Source organism: Cryptomeria japonica, chromosome 8, assembly GCF_030272615.1.
Source record: "Cryptomeria japonica chromosome 8, Sugi_1.0, whole genome shotgun sequence".
In the NCBI taxonomy this organism is placed as follows: Eukaryota; Viridiplantae; Streptophyta; class Pinopsida; order Cupressales; family Cupressaceae; genus Cryptomeria; species Cryptomeria japonica.
In genome coordinates this window covers 84,876,650-84,896,895 of record NC_081412.1, presented here as the reverse complement: position 1 = coordinate 84,896,895, position 20,246 = coordinate 84,876,650, and the positions used below count along the sequence as shown (strand labels likewise).

The window sequence follows — 20,246 nt, the reverse complement described above, 5'->3', positions numbered from 1 at the left end:
AATATTAACTTTGGGAAACTTCACAAGAGTGGTGAGGGCAACAACTTTAGAAGACTAGGTAGAGGGAAGGTTAAAAGTAACCTTCTCCTTATGCTAAAGGGTCTTAGAGATTTCTTCCCTTGTTCTTCATTTTATGTCTTAAATTTGTAGGCTTAATAATAGTGGTAGAGGCATCCTTTATGATACTAATAGAGAGAATAGAGGCAAGGCTAAGGTTAAATTGATACAAGAAATGAATCAATCCTTAGTATTGGGGGGCATGTTGGACTATAAGACTATCTCTGAAGGTAGAACCTTACTTAATTTCACATTTGTACAGAACCCTACAAATATTAGTCAAGCTTTTTATGTCACGACTTTTGCAATAGCTATAACTTGACCATAAGAATTGGCAAACTATCTATAATTGTAGGACCCAAAATTCAAGGGATCTAGGCGTAGTAAATGAACCTAGGTAGGAACTATTACCCAAAGGTCAACACTTTGGTACACGAGTTTTCATTTACGTACTTCAAGCTTGTTTCTAATATTGTAGCCAAAAAACCTTGCACATATCGTTCTAAGAGGAGAATAAATAAACAAATAAACCTTTTGACATAACACTCATATGTAGAAACAAAACCTTTTAACTTCCATACCTCATTGACCCATTTTTTGACTAGATCTATACTAAGATAAAAGGAAAGAAACTTACCACAAAGACATTCTTCATTATTGCTACTATGTTATACCCAAATAGAAAAGAGATAGATTAATGTCTCTTTCTTTGGTAGAACCAAACCCATTGATCAATGAGATTTTTGAGTTATTTAACTAGTGGAACCTTTTGAAAATATTATTCATTTTATAATTCTTTTAAATAATATCTTCTGAGTGAATCGCAGAAGAATAAATGTAAACTTTTTAACAAAAAAACTTGGATGTAGTTGATGGAAGCAAAGTATTTGCAATATCATGATGAATGTTTTCCAACAATCCTAACACGTTAAGATTAAGGGGAGATTTCGAAGAATCAATGCACGAAGCTTGTTGAAGCCCAAATGAGTAGTTTTTCCTGTAGAACCATTATGATTTAAAATACACTTTCATTAAGTGGGAATAACACATAAAGGTTTCAGTTACATATATAAGTTTTTTTTATGGTTTTTCATATGGCCTCTAGTAGAGTATGAGAGATTGACTCCACTTACATGCCACTTAAAGACTGCATTGTTGGATTCTTTAACACAGTTCATAAATTTGCAAAGCACCTACTAGGCCATATATCTACATTGTGATAACAAATTACTACAGTAAAACTGATAAAGAAGTACTAGTGGCACTCTAATAGGTATAACATGAAATTAGTTTCTAGGTAGCATTCTCTGTTTCAGTAGATGCAGTCTTTTTGTACTTGTAACATCTAGCTAAGGTCATGAAAATGCCCAGGTTGATCACACTCAAAGAAGCTAGAAGCCAATAAAAGTAATCCAAATGAGATCTGTTCAAGTTGTTTGCAAACCAGCAATGCTCCTGCTTTCTGCAGGTAACCTTCTCAATGACCAAAATTAGGAAACTACTCAAGAAACTACCAACTCCTAAAACACTCAAATAGACAGCAATACCCAAGCTTTTCATTGTGTCTGGCATCTGATCATAAAAGAACTCTTGCATTCCTACATTTGTAAACACATCAGCTGTGCCAAAAAGTACATATTGTGGAAGTAGCCAAAAAATGCTTATTGGGATTGTTGCAGAGGGCACGTCTACCAGTCCATTATCCTTTGCTGCCTTGAGCCTTTTAATTTCTATCACTGCAGCAACAATCATTGAAATTGCAGAAACAAACATACCGGTGCCTATCCTTTGGAGGAATGTTATACCTCTCGCATTCCCTTTTAGCCTTCTTGCAATGGGAACAAAGAAGCGGTCATAGACAGGGACTAGTAGAACAATAGATATGTCAATAAAAGCTTGCAGACTTGCAGGAGGGATCTCAAAATTTCGCCCCAACTTTCTATCCATTGTATTGCCCTGCTTTGTGAAAAATGGGGAGGACTGTGCAAAGACAACGCCATACATTAAACATGCCATTCAAATAGGTAACATTCCTAGAAGAAGTTTTATATCTTCAACCTGTTGGACTGTACAAAGTCTCCAATTGCGTGTTGTTCTGCACGCAGAGTCTAATTCATCTTCAATTGTTGCTTTGTCAAGAAACCTGAAAAAAGCAACATCATTGAGGACATTCATGGAAAAAATTCTCCAAAGTAAATAGTGGTAAAATAAACAGAAATGAGAACTTGAACTAGCATTATTCCCATATATCATAATTCATTACTGTCTACACTGACTTCCTTCAGCTCAGATGCCTTTTTGTTTGGCATGCCCTGGAATGGAAACTTTGGGAAGATCTTGAAACTCCCTTCAGCCTCATCAGTACAACATGACCCATTTGGTCCATTCCCCAGTTTGAAAGCACAAAAACAATCTCCGTTGCATTTATTGGAGTCTGAACTCTAATATAGCATTCTGCTTAAATATAATAGCACTAGATTTAAAGCAAATAGTACCATGAAGTGCTTACCTGAACATGTTTGTTTGCAAGAGTTGTCTTCTTGACTCTGTCCTGAGAACCTCTACTTCTTGAATGGACGCTAATTGATTTTGTTCTCGGAAAGGAATAGGGGCATTACGCTTGAAGAATGCTGCAACAAACACATGGATGACTGTGAGAGAGCTTCCAGTAGGCAGTTTGTTTCGGTAAAACCTAGTCCCACACAAGAACACAACAAGTGCCATTGCCATGGTAACGGCAGGAATGCCAAAACCCACACCCCAACCGACATTATCTTGGATGTACGTGAGCACAATAACCCCTGCAAGGATTCCCATGCAACTACCAAAATACCACCAGTTAAAGAATGAACTTTTATGCTGCTTCTCTTTTGGGTTCTCATCATCAAATTGGTCCGCACCAAAGGCCTGTAGACATGGCTTGTGAGTCTGTGACCCCCTTGTCCCAAAGCAACCAAGTAAATTAAGAAGTAAAAAAACCCAATCTTGAAATGCGATTCGAGACTCGTGAGAGAGATTCATAGAGTCACCAAGATTAGTCCCTGTCATATTCCATTATATGACATTTTACTTGGATATAACAGATATGGTTAAAACACAGGAAAAAAAAATTATTCAGCTATTTTGAAAGCAAATGGACGTCTAATCAATTTCTAACGTGTGCACAAAATTTCAGTTTCTATATTCATAATAATTTCTTAATTTGTAGCTCTTCGGCAAGGTACCCTCTTTCCTTGTTATTAGTTCACACATACAGATATGGATTCATACATCCAGCAATATGGGTTCTTAATCTAAAGGCCTGACTAGTACCCACTTATATTTTTTTACATATGCGGCCGATATGGGTCCTTAATCAATATGGGTTCTTTATCATCAGAGTAATCAAGGGTATCGTTATTTGTTAATATAGGTATCAAGGGTTTGTTATTTGTCCTATTCCTGTCTTGCACGGACATGTATTCAGTGCTCTGCTGTTGTGTTCTACTGAGTTGAGGAGTTAGCATGCTCCCTTCTGCCTGTACTAAAAAACAATTGCTCTCTCTTCTGCCTTTCAATTACAAACTTTCATAAAATACAGTGACATTATATTGGTTAAGGAATTCGTTCCAAACTACTCTACCAATCGATCATAATGCAAAGGAAATGGATTTTGTGAAGGAAAAGAGTACTGACAAGTAAACAGACGAGTGAAGAGACAAGGATTGTCCAGTATCGACCCAAATATGAATCTGCAACAAAAGCTCCCAAAAAAGGCAAAATGAATTGTACCCCTGACCATATGTTCACATTGCTTGCAGCACTGGCAGTGCTTTCATGCAGAACACTTGTGAGATACGTCACCAAATTTGAAGATATGCCAGAATAAGCAAACATCTCTGCAATCTCCACCCTTGTGAGTAACAACCATAAAATAATATCTTCAATGACTTACATTCAGAAACAAAACAACTGTGTTCTCTCCGCTCTTATTTGCTGACTTTTGACGCCTAAAATTTAGATCTCTTCGGACAAATTAAAGTGAATAAACCAGAGTTGTTTTTCTCAAGATAGAAAAATTTAAAAAGCTCTTTCTTATTCCTGCTGTAAATCAGTTGCTGTAATCCAAATTGTCATTTACTCAATTTTCAATAACAAGTTGAGCTTGAAAACATTAATCCAAAAGATGAAATCATATATTATGATTCTAAACATCGATGTTCTCAATGATTTGAGTTGTATATTATGTTTCAAGAGTTGTTAGAGATTAGCTGGTTTATTAGTTCTTTTGTGCTTTTTGTGGACATGGCTGATATGCATCAGCTGGTTAATACTGTGACATATTATTATACTCACCTTATTTAGTTGCTGATCTGATAATTATATTAGTCTTTTATACTTTTTGTGAATAATGTTGGTCTGATGTTTATAGTTCTCATAATGATCCTTTTTCTTGTGCAATCTCTATATAATTCTTTCAGCTTGATTCATTACAAAAAAAATCTCAGTGCTGATAGTAATTTTGTAAAACCTGAAAAAAATCCAAAAAGGAGAGTATATTCATACAAACCGATTATAAAAAGAGATGCCTTCCATGTTCCAGTGTGAGCTCTGATAACAGAGTGGCCATGGAGGTAACGAATTCGTCCGATGAGTGAAGTTCCTCCATTGCCCCTTTCTTGCTTCATTAAACAGTCAATACATACAATTATTATAATATATCTTTCTTCTGGTTGATGTTATGAATTGGGTCTTTCTTTGGAAGGGCAGTGTGGTTTTGAACATATTCTATTAATAATTAAACAGTAATAGTATGGATTGTTGAGCTGAGTTTATCAAAAGTTCTTGTTGGGCGTCATTGAAAAGGACTTTTTTAACTTATGAAATAGCTTTTTCTTAAAATGGAGCTGAGTTTTCCAAAAGTTAGAATTTATTACAGTACGTTCTTGTTAGGTGTCATTGGAGAAGATTTTTTTTTCTAAAATATAGCTGAGTTTATCAAAAGTTCAGAATTTATTACAGCTCATTCTTGTTGGGTGTCATTGAAAATGATTTTTTTTAACTTATGAAATAGATTCTTCTTAAAACGAAAAAAAACAAAAATTAATAAATGACAAGTTTTTTTTATCGTAATCTTGATGTAGTTAAAAACAACCCGGCCCTCAAACTTCAATACACAACTCAACACACAAATGTTGTTAACATAGCAGACTCTCTACTACTAACCAAAACTCATAATATATAACAATTCTTTCATTACTGAAAACAAATTACAATTCAAAACTCTATGAATACAGAGTGATCATTACCAAAAACTCGTGCAAAACTCCCTTTGTCAACGCCCAAGAACTTCTTACAACTACAACCCATACTTTCACTCACAAAAATTCTCATCACCCTCTACTATGTAGTTAAAAACAACCCTACTAGGTTAGTGCAAGATCATGGGGGGCCAAAAAGTGGCGATGTGAAAAAAATAGCCTTCTCTACTCGCCTAAAAACGTGAAAATCCATGTTGACTTTTTTCTTGGCTTGGGTGTCAGTACACCTTGACATGGTAATTACCTAAGCAAATCAGATATCGGATAAAATCGGGTATCCGATTTTTATTTGTAATTTTAAATTAAAAAATATATTATATAATATAATGTAATATTATATATTACATATTATATAATATATAATATATAATATATTATTATATTATATTATATATTATATAATACATAATATATAATATAATATTAGATTATAAAATATTATATTATATTATATTATATATTATATTATTATATTATATTATATATTAATATAATGTTATTTTAAAATAATTTAAGTATAAAAAATCAGATATCCGATTTTTTGAGATAATATATTTCGACAGTGACAGCCCGTGAGTCATTTTTAACCCACAGGCTGCACCATTTTATAGAAATCCGATATCCGATTGCATCTGTCATCTGGTGTTTTGCCCAAAAATTGCTAAAAAATAGATTGAAAGGTAAGATTTTTATTGTTTTCAATCATTTTCATTCAATTTTTGTATTTTTTTAATGTTTATTTGATTTTTCATTGAAAATATGGTTTTTTTCATGAAAACTAGGTTTTTTAAAATCAAATACAAAATTGTTTAAATTTTTTAACTAAATTCAATTGTTTACATTCAATTAGGTTAAAGATGGGGGATAACAATGAAAACATTGATCAACCACAACCGCAACAACCAAACCCTCCTTTGCCAAACCCCCCCTCAATTCAGGATTTAATTGCACAAAATTGGAATGAATTGAGGGGGATTGTAGATGTATATCGTAGGATCCCTCATCTAAACCCAATGTTTGATCCTCTCACGTCAATCATAAAGAGTATGCAAACCATGACTGAGGAGCACAATGCTGCCCTTTTGTGGCGAGATTCTACGAGGGAACAATATGCATATGGCTTGTCATGTAAGGAGGTCAAGGATCTCGAGATATTGAAAGCCGATATCACCTCATTGTTTGTGAATCCCTACACTGGTCAACCCGTAGACCCCCAAAAAATAAAACTTTCTATTAAATGGTGCATAAATGATGGTATTGTGAAAAACTTTTGGGATCGTTGGTGGATGGTTTTCGACAAACCACCCAACAACAATCTTGATGTTCCCTTCTACTTCATTAAAAAATTGTATGTTGAGTTTGTTTTACGCAAACATGTGAACTACTTTGACATCCAACCTTTCTAGGGTGTGGGTTTAGGTATGCCCCAAAATAGACCTGGGGCAGTCAAAGTAGTCCAGGGCCCATATGTCCCCCCTCATCTTGTTGATCCCCCACCTCCAGTGCAACATCCAGATATCATTTGTGAGGCGGCTTCACGGACCATATCGGCTATTCACTCTTTGAGTAGCCTTTTGGTTTCTCAGGCTGGGTCAATAGCTCAGCCTACTTTTGATGGTAGCGGTGCATCTGGTGGCGCTGACACGTCATCCTCAGCTCCACACATATGCGTGCCCCATAGTTGTGTCATGTGTGGGCATGTATGCTTGGGTCCAGTTGGACATCCTGTTGATCCTCCTGCGGACAGTGCAGATTATGAGGTGCATGAGATGCATGATGCACCAGATGTTATGACACAAACTGGAGGATGAGTCCTCGCATGCTAGAGGCGAGGAGGCACCATCATCATACATTGATGATGTAGTGGTAAGATTTGTATTTCCACAGTTCATGCTATATTTTAAATTAATATTTATAATCTAGATAATATTAAGTACTAATTTTTATTTACATGGTCTATTTAACAGTTGATGACCGAGGAGGAGTTGAGACAGATTCAAGAGGGCACCTTGTCGGCCATTTCATTTGGCCTTGATAGCTTGACGGTACATATATTATTGCACCTAGACATTTGTATTTTATTGTACATACATGTTCATCATTTATATTGGTATTAATTAGATTATTTAGTAACTTGCATGTATATCTTATTTTACTCTTGTAGGGCACAACCAGCACGAGTGCGGGGCAGTGCGATTTAGGATCTGGTAGTGTAGTTGGAGACAAGGGAAAGGTAATTGAATGCAAATATGATTGAATGAATAGTTTAAACAGCTTATAGTGATTATACACGTCTAGACATAGATTGATAGTTTCATATACTTGTTGTGTATATGTACAAAGAATTCTTGGCTTCACATCCTTGATGACTACACCCAGTATACCTGAAGATGGAGAAGAAGAAGAGATGCCTCGAGTAGATGTGTATTTATTTTATTTTGTGTTTAGTAGATATATTTTGTTATTATCAGTGACAATTATATGCTAACTTGTATCAATGTCATGTTTATGAACATATGTAGGTTGTGTATGAAAATATTGAAAACATACCTCCTCTACCGAAGACATATATCAAGAGTCCTGCAAAGCCGAAGAGAAAATGTGGAGATGAGGCAAACATGAATAGTTCAATTATAGTTTATTTTTATGTTAACTTTTCAAATGTGAATTATATAATATAACTAATATTAATTGTGGTTTGTTTTTGTTGTGCAGGATCCTTCAGAGTCGAGCAGTGCGGCAAAGAGGATTGATTTTGATGATCCATCAACAGCTTAGGATGTTATAGATAGTTTTGGGATGCTTACATGTCTAGTTGGCATGTATATTTTGTATATGGACATACATTCACGTGTTTAGACATACATTTTGTTTGAGTTGGCATTTATGTCATATTTGTGTATGGACATACATCTGTAATCATTGGACATTTTTATATATACAGAAGTTAATATTCGATCATATAAATTGTTGCTCATATATGCATGGTGTTATCATAGAAATCTTTAATCTTCATTCCAATAATTAACAATGGTTAATAATGGCTATTTAATGAAAAATACAATTCATTTCATTTCATCATAAGTGTTATTTGTATAATGAACAATACAATTCATTTAATGAACAATACAATACAATTCATTTAATGAATAATACTTGATACAATTCATTATTACCCTATACATGGTCCTATTTTGCCCCCCCACTCAGTCGAATGCTCGGGGTCATACCCTACCGACGTCGTCCCTTGAGTTCCCTAAGTGCTAAAATTGTCAATCTTTGACGGGCCCTAACTCGGAATCTGTGGCACCTGCGAATGATTGGTTTGAACCTACGGGGCCACGAGAGGGGTCCCTACAAAAGCCTATCTCGGTTTTTCAAGTTTCCCTACAGTTTTATTAGGGCAGCAAATTTTCAATTGGCGAAAAAATCGTCAGTCTCATTCATTCGAATGTTGTCGCGTGGCCAATTTCTCGTTCATCTCGTCATGATGATGAACCATCAGCTCCGACATGTCCAGTTAGGCATTATTACCCTATGCATGGTCCTATTTTCCCCCCCCACTCGGTGGAACGCTCGGGGTCATACCCTACCAGCGTCATCCCTTGAGTGCCCTAAGTGCTAAAAATTGTCAAACTTTGACGGGCCCTAACTTGGAATCTGTGGTACCTGCGAACGATCGGTGTGAACCTATGGGGCCATGAGAGGGGTCCCTACAAAAAACTATCTTGGTTTTTCAAGTTTCCCTACGGTTTTATTAGGGCAGCAATTTTTTGGTTAGCGAAAAAATCGTTAGTCTCATTCATTTGAATGTTGTCTCGTGGCCAATTTCTCGTTCTTCTCGTTGCGATAACAAACCGTCGGCTCCGAAATGTCTAGTTAGGCATTATTACCCTATGCATGCTCCTATTTTTCCCCCCCACTCGGTCGAATGCTCGGGGTCATACCCTACCGGTGTCGTCCCTTGAGCGCCCTAAGTGCTAAAAATTGTCAAACTTTGACGGGCCCTAACTCAAAATCTGTGGCACCTACAAATGATCTGTTTGAACCTACGAGGCCACAAGAGGGATCCCTACAAAATTTTATCTCGGTTTTTCAATTTTCCCTACGGTTTTATTAGGGCAGCAATTTTTCGGTGGGCGAAAAAATCGTGAGTCTCATTCATTCGAATATTGTCTCGTGGCCAATTTCTTGTTCTGCTTGTCGCAATGACAAACCGTCGGCTCCAACATGTCTAGTTAGGCGTTATTACCCTATGCATGCTCCTATTTCCCCCCCCCCCCCGCCCACCCCCCACTCGGTTGAACGCTCGGGGTCATACCCTACCAACGTCGTCCCTTGAGTGCCCTAAGTGCTAAAAATTGTCAAACTTTGACGGGCCCTAACTCAGAATCTGTGGCACCTGCGAACGATCCGTTTGAACCTATGGGGCCATGAGAGGGGTCCCTACAAAATTCTATCTCGGTTTTTCAATTTTCCCTACGATTTTATTAGGGAAGCAATTTTTCGGTTGGCAAAAAAATCATCAGTCTCATTCATTCAAATGTTGTCTCGTGGCGAATTTCTCGTTTTGCTCGTCACAATGATGAACTGTTGGCTCCGACATGTCCAGTTAGGAATTATTACCCTATGCATGCTCATATTTTCCCCCCCCACTCGGTCGAACGCTTGGGGTCATACCCTATTGGCGTCATCCCTTGAGCGCCCTAAGTGCTAAAAATTGTCAAACTTTGACGGGCCCTAACTCGAAATCTGTGGCACCTGCAAATGATCTGTTTGAACCTACGGGGCCACGAGAGGGGTCCCTACAAAATCCTATCTCGGAATCCGTGGCCCTAACTTGTTCAATGAAAAATATAGATAAACAAGCATTACACTGTAGACACATAATGATCATCAATATTTCCATGTATTGTATACACATAATTACCATTACACTTGCATGTGACATCCATGAAGGGATATGCAAACATGATTTTTTTTCATTATCAATATAACTACACCAATATACTCATGTACAGATACATTGTATATCATCAATATAACTAAACCAATTTGCTCATGGACATTGTATATCATCATAACAAAGTTAAATCAATTCACATCCATATACAAATACAACATCCCACTTCATCTACATTAGACATTCTCATGTCCTAAGAGAAAAGCTTACGTACAACAATGCCTGCATATAAATGAAGACCAAAATAAGTAACCTTTTTATGCGGAATGAATGTACTACAAGAAACAAATTATAACACTTAATACAAATTAGTTTGTCAAATTATAAATAGATCATTCGAAACATTTTTAAGACATACAAAATTGTATAATTACAAAACTTACCAGTTTCTCTGCAAAGTATACAAGCATAACTTTGAAGAAAGACGTATGTTGATTAAAGCCCTTCTCACTGCATTTCTCTGCATGGTTGAAGACGATGGTAGATATGGTCATTTCTAAATAGCAATAAATTAACTTGACTTAATGTTTATGCACAAAATTTAATCTCATTAATGCACAAAGGAATATGTACCATCACTAAGAGAGGGTCTTGTCAATGGCGAATGATCTAGCATGAACCTGTATTTTTAAGAATTGTTAGTCTACACATAAAATGCATGGATAAACATAAAGGCTTTATGATAATCACTTCAACTAAAATGCATGATAATAAATGAAAAGATGGGATTATATACCATAAAAATACGTCCCTTCGAATTATATCAACAGAACACACTATGTTGACGCAAAAATCATAATGTGATACTGTTGTATATCATCAAAAAAGACCTGCCTGAGAATAAAGGTTTTGCGATAATTATATAATAAAAAACTATCAAATAGTGTTCTCTAATAACAAAAATTGTAAAGCTCATCAAATGCATGATAATAAGTTGTGTTGCAAAAATACGTCCCTTCCGATTATATCGAGTGTACCCGCTATGTGCATGCAAAAACCGTGTTGCCAAAAAAAAAAACGTTCATCAATAGACCTGCATTTTGAACACATCCTTAATATACAAGTAACAAACTTGAACATTAAGGTTTAATGATCATTGTTTGAAATGAAATGCATGATAAAAAAAATAAGGCACCATTAAAGACCTACTACTCAAGTATGCCTGAAGGGTCATCTCTTTGCTTAAGAGTATCTAGTATTGCTTCATGATCAACAGTAGTCACTGTCCATATCTCTTTGGTCTTCGATTTTTCTTGATGCTTCAACAACTTGACATTTGTAGCTATAATAAGGTGTGAATATATTATAATGGTTTTGTGTCTCTCATAGTCTTCAAATGTAGGTATGCCATTCTTTCTAATCATGTATGTTCGCAACCAAGTTCCCACAACAACAACTGAACCTGTAGGATATGTGAACCCGTCATCATCTGTCACTGTTTGTGTTAGCTTTTGTTTTCCCTGTACACATTGTGCCAACCAATATTCTAATCTCTCTTCATTCCCTTGTGGTGCAACAACTGCAAAAACAAGTTATGGCTGTACAAGATCTAATAGACGGTCATACTCAAGTGAACTTTCCATGTCATCGTTTGACAAGGATATTGTTTGAGATAAAGGAGTTAGATATTGGGGAACCCACGTATCAACCCACTCACTTGACTCGCACTGATCCCAATCACATCGAACACAACTTTGACAAAAACAAGCCAATGCTCGTGTCCAAATGGTCCATGTACTTGCATCTGAGTTGAGAAATGAATGCATCTTTGAAGAATCTTTAATTGTTTGACAATCCAATCTATCTCCCACCGTGCCCTCCTCAACCAACCAAAAGAATCTGGTCACTGTTGAATCAAGAGTACCTCCATGTGACAATGTTGAACTATACCAATCAACAATAGAACGTGCATCAGAGAAATTTGCACCTAAAATCCTCAATTGCTCCTTAACTAGAGCTCTCTTCAAACATGCACCTGCTCCATCATGCTCCCCCTTCCCATTCCCTGCCTCAAAAAACACCAAATATGAGATATACGCCTCTCTACATGCATTCTACTCAACCAATAAAACATACAGGAGTTCTTGAATTGACCCGTACAATTATCTGACCATATGATATGTCAATCAATTGCAATATCTTTCTCATGCAAGAACTCAAAAAAAAAATTGAAAGAATGTTGCACATACTCGGAGGAGTGTGATCTATCATCACTCATATAAAAATGATACTCCCTTATTATCTTCTTGTCCTCTTCTATACTATCAGGAGCATGTCTATATGTAATGTGAACAAAAATAGCAATCTAGACTGAATTGTAGTACTAAGACTATACTTCATTCTGTGGTTGCAATGTATAGTTCTCTGCAAAATCAACTACCGATACAATAGTGCCAATCGGGAAAGAGTTCTTACACATCCTGAATTGTTGATCCAACCACTGAGACCTATTGGTGTGCCTTGCATTCTTGTAGAAAAGATTTTCCTTAAAATCCAAAATAAAATCAGCAATACTCACTTCTCTTGAGACTAATTTGCATCTAGAACCTTCACCTCCACTCTTCAAAGTATATTCCACTGTCTCATATCTTTTTTTCTCAACATAATTCTTTCCAAACTCATGTTCGTTGCCCCCATGAAAACATGAAACAAACTTTGACAACCCACCACATTTTGAGCACTTCTCATTCAAACAATCATTTCTATAGAAATAGAAGCCATCATCTCTAGGGCATAAAAATAGATCTTGCAAGTCTCTTGATGATCTTGAAAATAGCATTGCACCACACTCCTACAACATCTCATTAGTATGCATCGTAGAACTAATATGACATAAAAGTTCATGGTACATTGAAAACTCCACATGGTACTTGCAACAACAAGTATTGTGAATCTTAAGAGGAACACAATAAAATGGTTTCAAAAATTCAAAGGCCCTTTGTGATATTTGCAAAGTTGGATCTACTTCACAAAAAACATTATACAACATGGTTTGGCTTGATTCCAAGAAATTTTTGGGATGCGGTGTGTGGTCTCAATTGTCAATTCTTAATTTCAAAACTTCCTTTACATTGGGTGACACTCTAGAATTAGAGTGCCAAAATTGTTGAATCTCCTCCTTCACATTGTCAGTCACCTTTCTATCAACACGTGGAAGCCTCCCACCAAAAGACCATGTATCTTGTTGAAGTGGATCGTCAAGTCTTTGTCTTCGTGTAGGTTCTCTATCCAAAGTTTTATGGTTTATGTTAAAATCAACACAAGTTTGTCTCATTTGATGAGCCTTCCTCAATTGATGGCTTACTAAGGAGGTTGTAATCACTCTTTGAGTAGCTCTCTTATCTCTTTCTTTGGTATTCTTTCCAATAGAATTGAGAGCGTCAAATAGATTTTTGGCAATAATAAAATTTCTCTCCATCTTCTTGTTCATACAAATCTTCAATTTGTTTAGCAATGGTATCATCTTTATCATCTTTAGCAATTGAACAAAGAGTTGGCATTGCTCGGTCAATGTCTTACTGCTAAAATTTTGGTCAAAAAGTTGTGTAGCCCACAACCGAACGGTTCTTGTTGACCTCTTGCCTTCAAGATTCGCAATAATGTTCTCATCGATTTCAAATAACCATTTTGGGGTTCTTGAAGGTCTTGGATTTGGAATTTGTCTTTCATCCATGAGAGGTTCTTCATTTCTAAAGTAATTAGGTGTTACATATGGCTCACTTGGTTGAGCAATTCCACCTTCAATGTCAAATTTTTCCACATTTTCACCTCCTATGTCAAAATTTTCCACATGTTGAGCATTTTCATTATCACTTTCAACATTTTCAACATTTTCAAAATTTTCACTTTCAAAATCTACATTTTCATTTTCAAAACTTGTGACACATTTTCAAATTCAATTTCCTCTTCACTTGAAGTAACATTAGCAATATTTAACATACCTTGTCTTCTCCTCCTATGACCTTCTCTATCTCTTTCTCTATACACTTCAATTTGGTCATTTGAAAGTTTTATTTTGCGTTTAGACTTCCGACAACTACTTCTCCCCATTTACCTCCACACAGATGCTCCTAAATGATTGACAATGTAAGATTTGACTTTAAGAATCTCCCAAAAGCACAAATTTGTCTCAACCTGTCTGAAAACTCGTGATCATCAACAGAAAACAAAATATCCAAACTGTGGGCCATTGGAATCCACAAAATGGCCCACAAGGCTCTTTTTTATTTACAAAAATCGGATATCCAATTTTAATGTATAAATTTGTGGTCCCAAATTTTTTTCCCGTTGCCGCCTTTTTTTTAACTATTGCCACATTAATGGCAATGACAGAAATCGGATATCCAATAAAATTCAATATCTGATTTTATTAGTCATATTTTAGAGAGAGAGAGAGAGAGAGAGAGAGAGAGAGAGAGAGAGAGATTAGGGGAGAGAGATGTTGGTATTTTGGTATGGTTTTGTCATTAATGTCAACACCTACTAACACTTATCAACTCTAGCACTTTGGAGAATCAACAACATTCACCAACAAGCAAATGACTCATGCACAGTCATCAGTATCTGGTACACCGACAGGATATAATGATCATCGACACTTGGAATGGCATGAAAAACACTTGGTTATGTCGAAGACATCGTTTGGACACTTTGTCTTGGAGATTTGATTATTGGTATATTCGTATTTGCATATTTGTTGTTACCGGCAAATAGGGCCAGGTTATACACTAACAAGTTTATCTTTTCCAAATCAACATGGCACGCTATGGAGATGATTTATTATTATTGTAAATGCATTAAGCCAACATGTTGAATCGGTTATTGCATCAGGCATTAATTTATTTGTAAATTGATTTTATTGTAATATCCTTTAGAGCTGACCTACTAAAATTGGTCCTAGGTTATGATATAAATGTAAGATCTTATTTGTAAGATCGAATGTGGAATGTGAAGAAGAATTGTGAGGAGGTATATGCGAGAATAAGCAGAGCTATACACGCAGACATCATTTGAAGGTGTTAGGAATCCCACAAATACTGAGAGGGGGGGTGAATCAGTATTTAACCGGTGAGTAGAATTTCTTGAATTAAAACATGCAGAACATATTATAATAGTGTACCGGTATGCAAGAAATAATGCAATAAACAGAATTAAGAACATCCACGTGAAAAGCACACCATAACACAAGGTTTTAATGAGGAAACCCGGTGTGAGAAAAACTTCAGTGGGATTTATAACCCACAATATTCACTCATTGGCCAATAAGAGAATATTACTTACAATAGGGGCCTGCACATGTAGGAAGGCCAACTACCTAGAGCTCACTGCTCAATGGGAAGTCTCACTGACTTACAATGAGGATTATACAAATCCAATATCTTGTACTGCTTTACAATAGCATCTATAATGCCTGATCCAGTACCAGTTGCTGCTTTTCTTCATACACAAACCCTTGGCCTATATTTCACATAATAGGTCTGCCTAATAATTTTCCTTGATGCTCTCTCACACACTTCCAAATGTCTACACTGATCTCTTTTATATATAAGAGTCATTTTACAATTTGCCAAGTTGGCTTACAAAGTTTTTACAATAATAAACAAAATATAATATAACAAAATCATGTCGGCTTCTATGCCGGTATACTTCTTTTCTTTGTGCCGATGTCGGTGTCCTGAGTGCTGGTGTAGAGTGTGATCTGCTGATGCCGGTATAATGCCTTTGCCGGTGCCATAGGATTGCAAGGTTGCCATCAATGACAAAACCTTCAATCACATACAATGTCTCATTGGAGTGTGCATATGCCAACAATCTCCCCCTTTGGTATTGATGGCAACACTCATGAGAAATTTCAAAAATGTATCCAAAAATGTGAAGTTCAAAAATGTTACCAAAAATGTGTGTGCTCCCCTTGAGCATATGATTCCTATGATATTGAATTTTCTCATCCCACTACTCCCCCTTTGGCATCAATGACAAAGGTTGTCAAGATGTCAATAGAGTTTGTAGTTTCAACCTTGTAACTGGGTAGTTACAATTTGAAAAAGATCTCCCAAAATCAAGTTTATACTATCCATAAACTTCTTGCTATCCTTTATTGTTGTCTCTGTTCTCTTCACTGTACCGGTGAGATGCTGCAAATGCTCTGCCAATGTTTTCTGTCCCTGTATTAGTGCCTCAGATACTTCCTTCTGTAGTGATGCTAGATAGTCCAATCTTGGACTTAGTTTTAATCTCAAATGTTTTGCCTTATTCACTATTCTTTCTCTCTCTCTCTTTCCAATTTAAGTAAATCTTCTTCAAAATTTGTTATCTTCTCCTCAAAAACTGATAGTGTATCAGGTGAGTTAACAAAATTATCTACAAGTTTATTGATCTCATCCTGTACCTTGCTCATCTTTTTGTCTATATCTACAGTCAAAATTTTTTTCTTACAGGTGTCTTTGTACAGAGTTTTGTACTCTTTCAATAAATTACACAATTCCGATAGAAGTGTGTCAAAATCTCTGTTACACTTCTTTATTTGCTCATCAAAGAATTTCTGTTTTTCAATTTCTACTTTATCTTTCAATGACTCTTCCTTTATTTTCTCAATGTTTTATGTGATGTATTTACATAGTGTATCAAGTTGTCCTAAATAATCTTTATTGTCTATATTACAGTTAGGAGCAATTACCTTCAAAATTGGTATGGTATCATCAATTGCCTTGTAAGCTTGTGAGCTGTAGTCTGTTATCTTTTTGATTGAATCTAATAGTACCTCAGTCACATTAGTTGATTTGTAGCCTGATGATGAACCAACATTTTGAGTACCGTCAGTAGAAGTAACCAAGCTTGTATTGACCTCTGATAGGTCTGTTTGTGTCTGCATTTCTTTAAGCAATGGTTTTTCTATTTCTCCAGTTGCCGGTGGCACTGTTTCCTTATGTTCATGTTGCAGTTGTTGTTGTTCCTGTTCCGGAGCCTTTTGCTCTGTTTGTTTTTCTATTTGTTGTATTGTCTCAGTCTAAGTCTGAGTCTCTACCTTTTGTTCTTTGTTATCTATCGGTTTCTCCTATGTGTTTTCAGTTTGCTTAGCTATCGGAGGCTCACTAGCCATGTCAGTCTTATCAACTGTATCTTTGTCTACCACTATGTTGATCTTTTGAGTATCAACATCCACAATATATAAGACTTCAGGATTAGGATTACCATCTTCTACATCCATACTCTCAGTTGTCAGTTGATCTTCTGTAGCTATTGTTTTTACCGGTGGAGTAATCAAAGGAGGTGGGGGTAAGTTGTCTCTAACCTTGATACTAGGTGGTCCACCAATTTTACCTCTACCCTTGTCTCTATCTTTCTGGTAAAGTTTTATGGGTTTGGGGTTCCTGTATTCTTCTTGTTTTTCTTTTTCAACTAGGAATATATCCCATCCATTTTCTGTTTCCTCAGTCACCTCATTAACTCTTCCAACCATTAAAGCAATGTGCCGGTGTGCAGTGGAAAATACTGACCGGTTGGCTTGAGCAATTAGGTCATCAATTTCTTTGGGTGAATTTACTGGATAAACAACAAGTAGCTTTTCAATCTTTATTTTCTTGTCCAGTTCTATTACTGCTTGTCTTCTTGCTTCCAATCTTTTAAATAGTTCATCTGGAATTTCATTTACTACTTCCATCAAAAACTTCTTATACATATCCATATGCAATATAACACTATTTTCAACTTGTTCTTTTTCATCAACTATTAAAGTGTCATATATTTTCTCTATATTTTTCAATTTACCTTCCTCTGTAATTTCATTCAACAGTATATCAAGAGGGGCCAAGTCTTTGTTTGTTCTCTTCTTCTTTTTGGGTGTCAGTTTCTTCTTCTTTGGTGTAGCCTTTCTTACTGGAGATCTCACTGCTTGTTGTTTTCGTCTTGTCCTCCTGGGTGAGGGTGTGGTTGCTAGTGAGGGATCTCTTTTCCTTACAACTCTTTTGAAAGTTGCAGGCATGTCACTCCCCGAAGACGTACCTACCGGTGATAGGTGAGTTTCAGGTTGTGGAGCTGCTAACTCATCCTCTGTTATACCGGTTTTCTTCAACACATCTTCTTTGATGGCCTTTGCTTGTCTGGAACCTTTCCTTACAACTGCCTCAACCTTTTTCAGTCTTTTCTTTGATTGTATTTGGCTTTCAATAGTTTCTGCACTACCAAATATTTCTTCCTTAGGTTCTCCGGGGGCTTCTAGAAGTGCTTTAGCATATGTTTCAATTATATGATCATCTGTTTCATAGCCTATCTCGGTTACCCAAACTGTCCTAAGGATGACTGCTTCCATCTAGATTTCATCCTTCTTGATTACAAAGCATATTTCATCTTTGTATTTGTCGACAATCTTTTGTGATAACCTGATTCTTTTCTTCATTTTGGCCTTTAATGCTTGAAAGAAGTCATGAATATTGTTTTCTTTGTTTTCTCCCATGTTATTGAATAGTTCTGTTAATTGTTTACCTACCGGTATATCATATCCAAGTTCTTTGTAGCCTATACCGGGAACCTGTTTGGTTATATGTAGCATCAGACATACTAACAAATTTCCAAACCTGAAAGTTCCTTTCTTGTCCTTCTTAATCTTTCCAAGGTTGTCAATTAATTCATCCTTTAACCACTCACATATATCAATCTTTGCATTATCTGTGACCATATCATAAGCACTCTTAATGCATAAACTTGAAACTGAATTGAATCTATTTGCATGAGTAGCTTTGTACCCTAATATCATGTTGATAAATCTCACATTAATGTCTATTACATCATTAACTCTTAGGGACCTTTTGTCGAATGTTGCACCAGTTAGGTTTGTAACTAGGTCATTGGATACCTTCTTGGTTTTATCTGGCCTCTTACTGGTGGTCGGTAACCCTGTGACGACTTTCACAACTTCCTTAGTGATTTTGTGGACTGCATCTAACTAGAAAAATTCACCATGTACCCTGCTTAAGACTATCCTAACCACATCCTTAGGGAATTCAGGAATGCTAAGGATCTCTATAAATACTAGGGTTTTAATGATCTTATGTTCATCTTTTACATTGCCGGTTTTATCACATATCACAGTTTTCAACATCGTTTTAATCTCTTCATCTCCTAGTTCCTCAATGTTGCAGTGGATGTAAATTCTGGGGTCTTCAGCATAGACAACTCCCTTGGGAATTTGAGAAAAAGAACCTAAGGTATCATCTTTCTTTTCTACCTTGGGAACTAACTGAAATACGGGCCTAGGTCTTTTTATCACTTTGACAATAGTAGGGTTTGCTATATATTCAATTGCAGAGGTGGATGCCATGATAAAATACCTTTTACTGCTTTTGGGATGGATGAATGCTTGGAGTGTTCTTGCCTCTTGCTCAAAATGCCTTAGCTCGGAATCTTCGCACTCTTCGTAGGTTTGAAATCTCGGTGAAATGGAATGGAGCCAAAACCTCAATTTTATAGTGTCTTTTTGCCATCTACCACATTAAATGCATGCCGGTTAAGTATTCACTTAACATTATCTGCCAAAAAAAATAATTTCCAACTTCTTATCTCTCAACCGAGGGAATAATAGCACATGTGTCATTAGAGTGCCAAACCCTCAAGGAAACTTTCTTCAATTAGATGAAGAACTTCCTGCTGGTGGAGCACTGCTTTGTCCTACCGGTGAAGCATCACTTTGTCCTTCCAGTGAAGCATTGATTTGTTCTACCGGTGGACGAGTATTCCCAATATTTAGATCAGCTTTTCTAATCCATTGTTTTGAGAATTCTTGCTTAACCTCTTCAACTTTTTCTTTACCTTTCAAGCTAGAACTTTTGTTGTCTACTAGTGTTCCTTTACTTCTACAGAATTTTGCAATATGCCCAATCTTGTTACATGCATAACAAGTTACATTATTCTTCTGAATAGCTTTCCCATAA

General features: G+C 36.2%; 1 pseudogene; it reads right to left on the bottom strand.

The window, feature by feature from the left end:
- Positions 1-1,178: 1,178 nt before the first annotated feature.
- LOC131038444 (protein NRT1/ PTR FAMILY 5.10-like) overlaps positions 1,179-20,246 on the bottom strand; it is a 32,001-nt pseudogene continuing 12,933 nt past the window's right edge.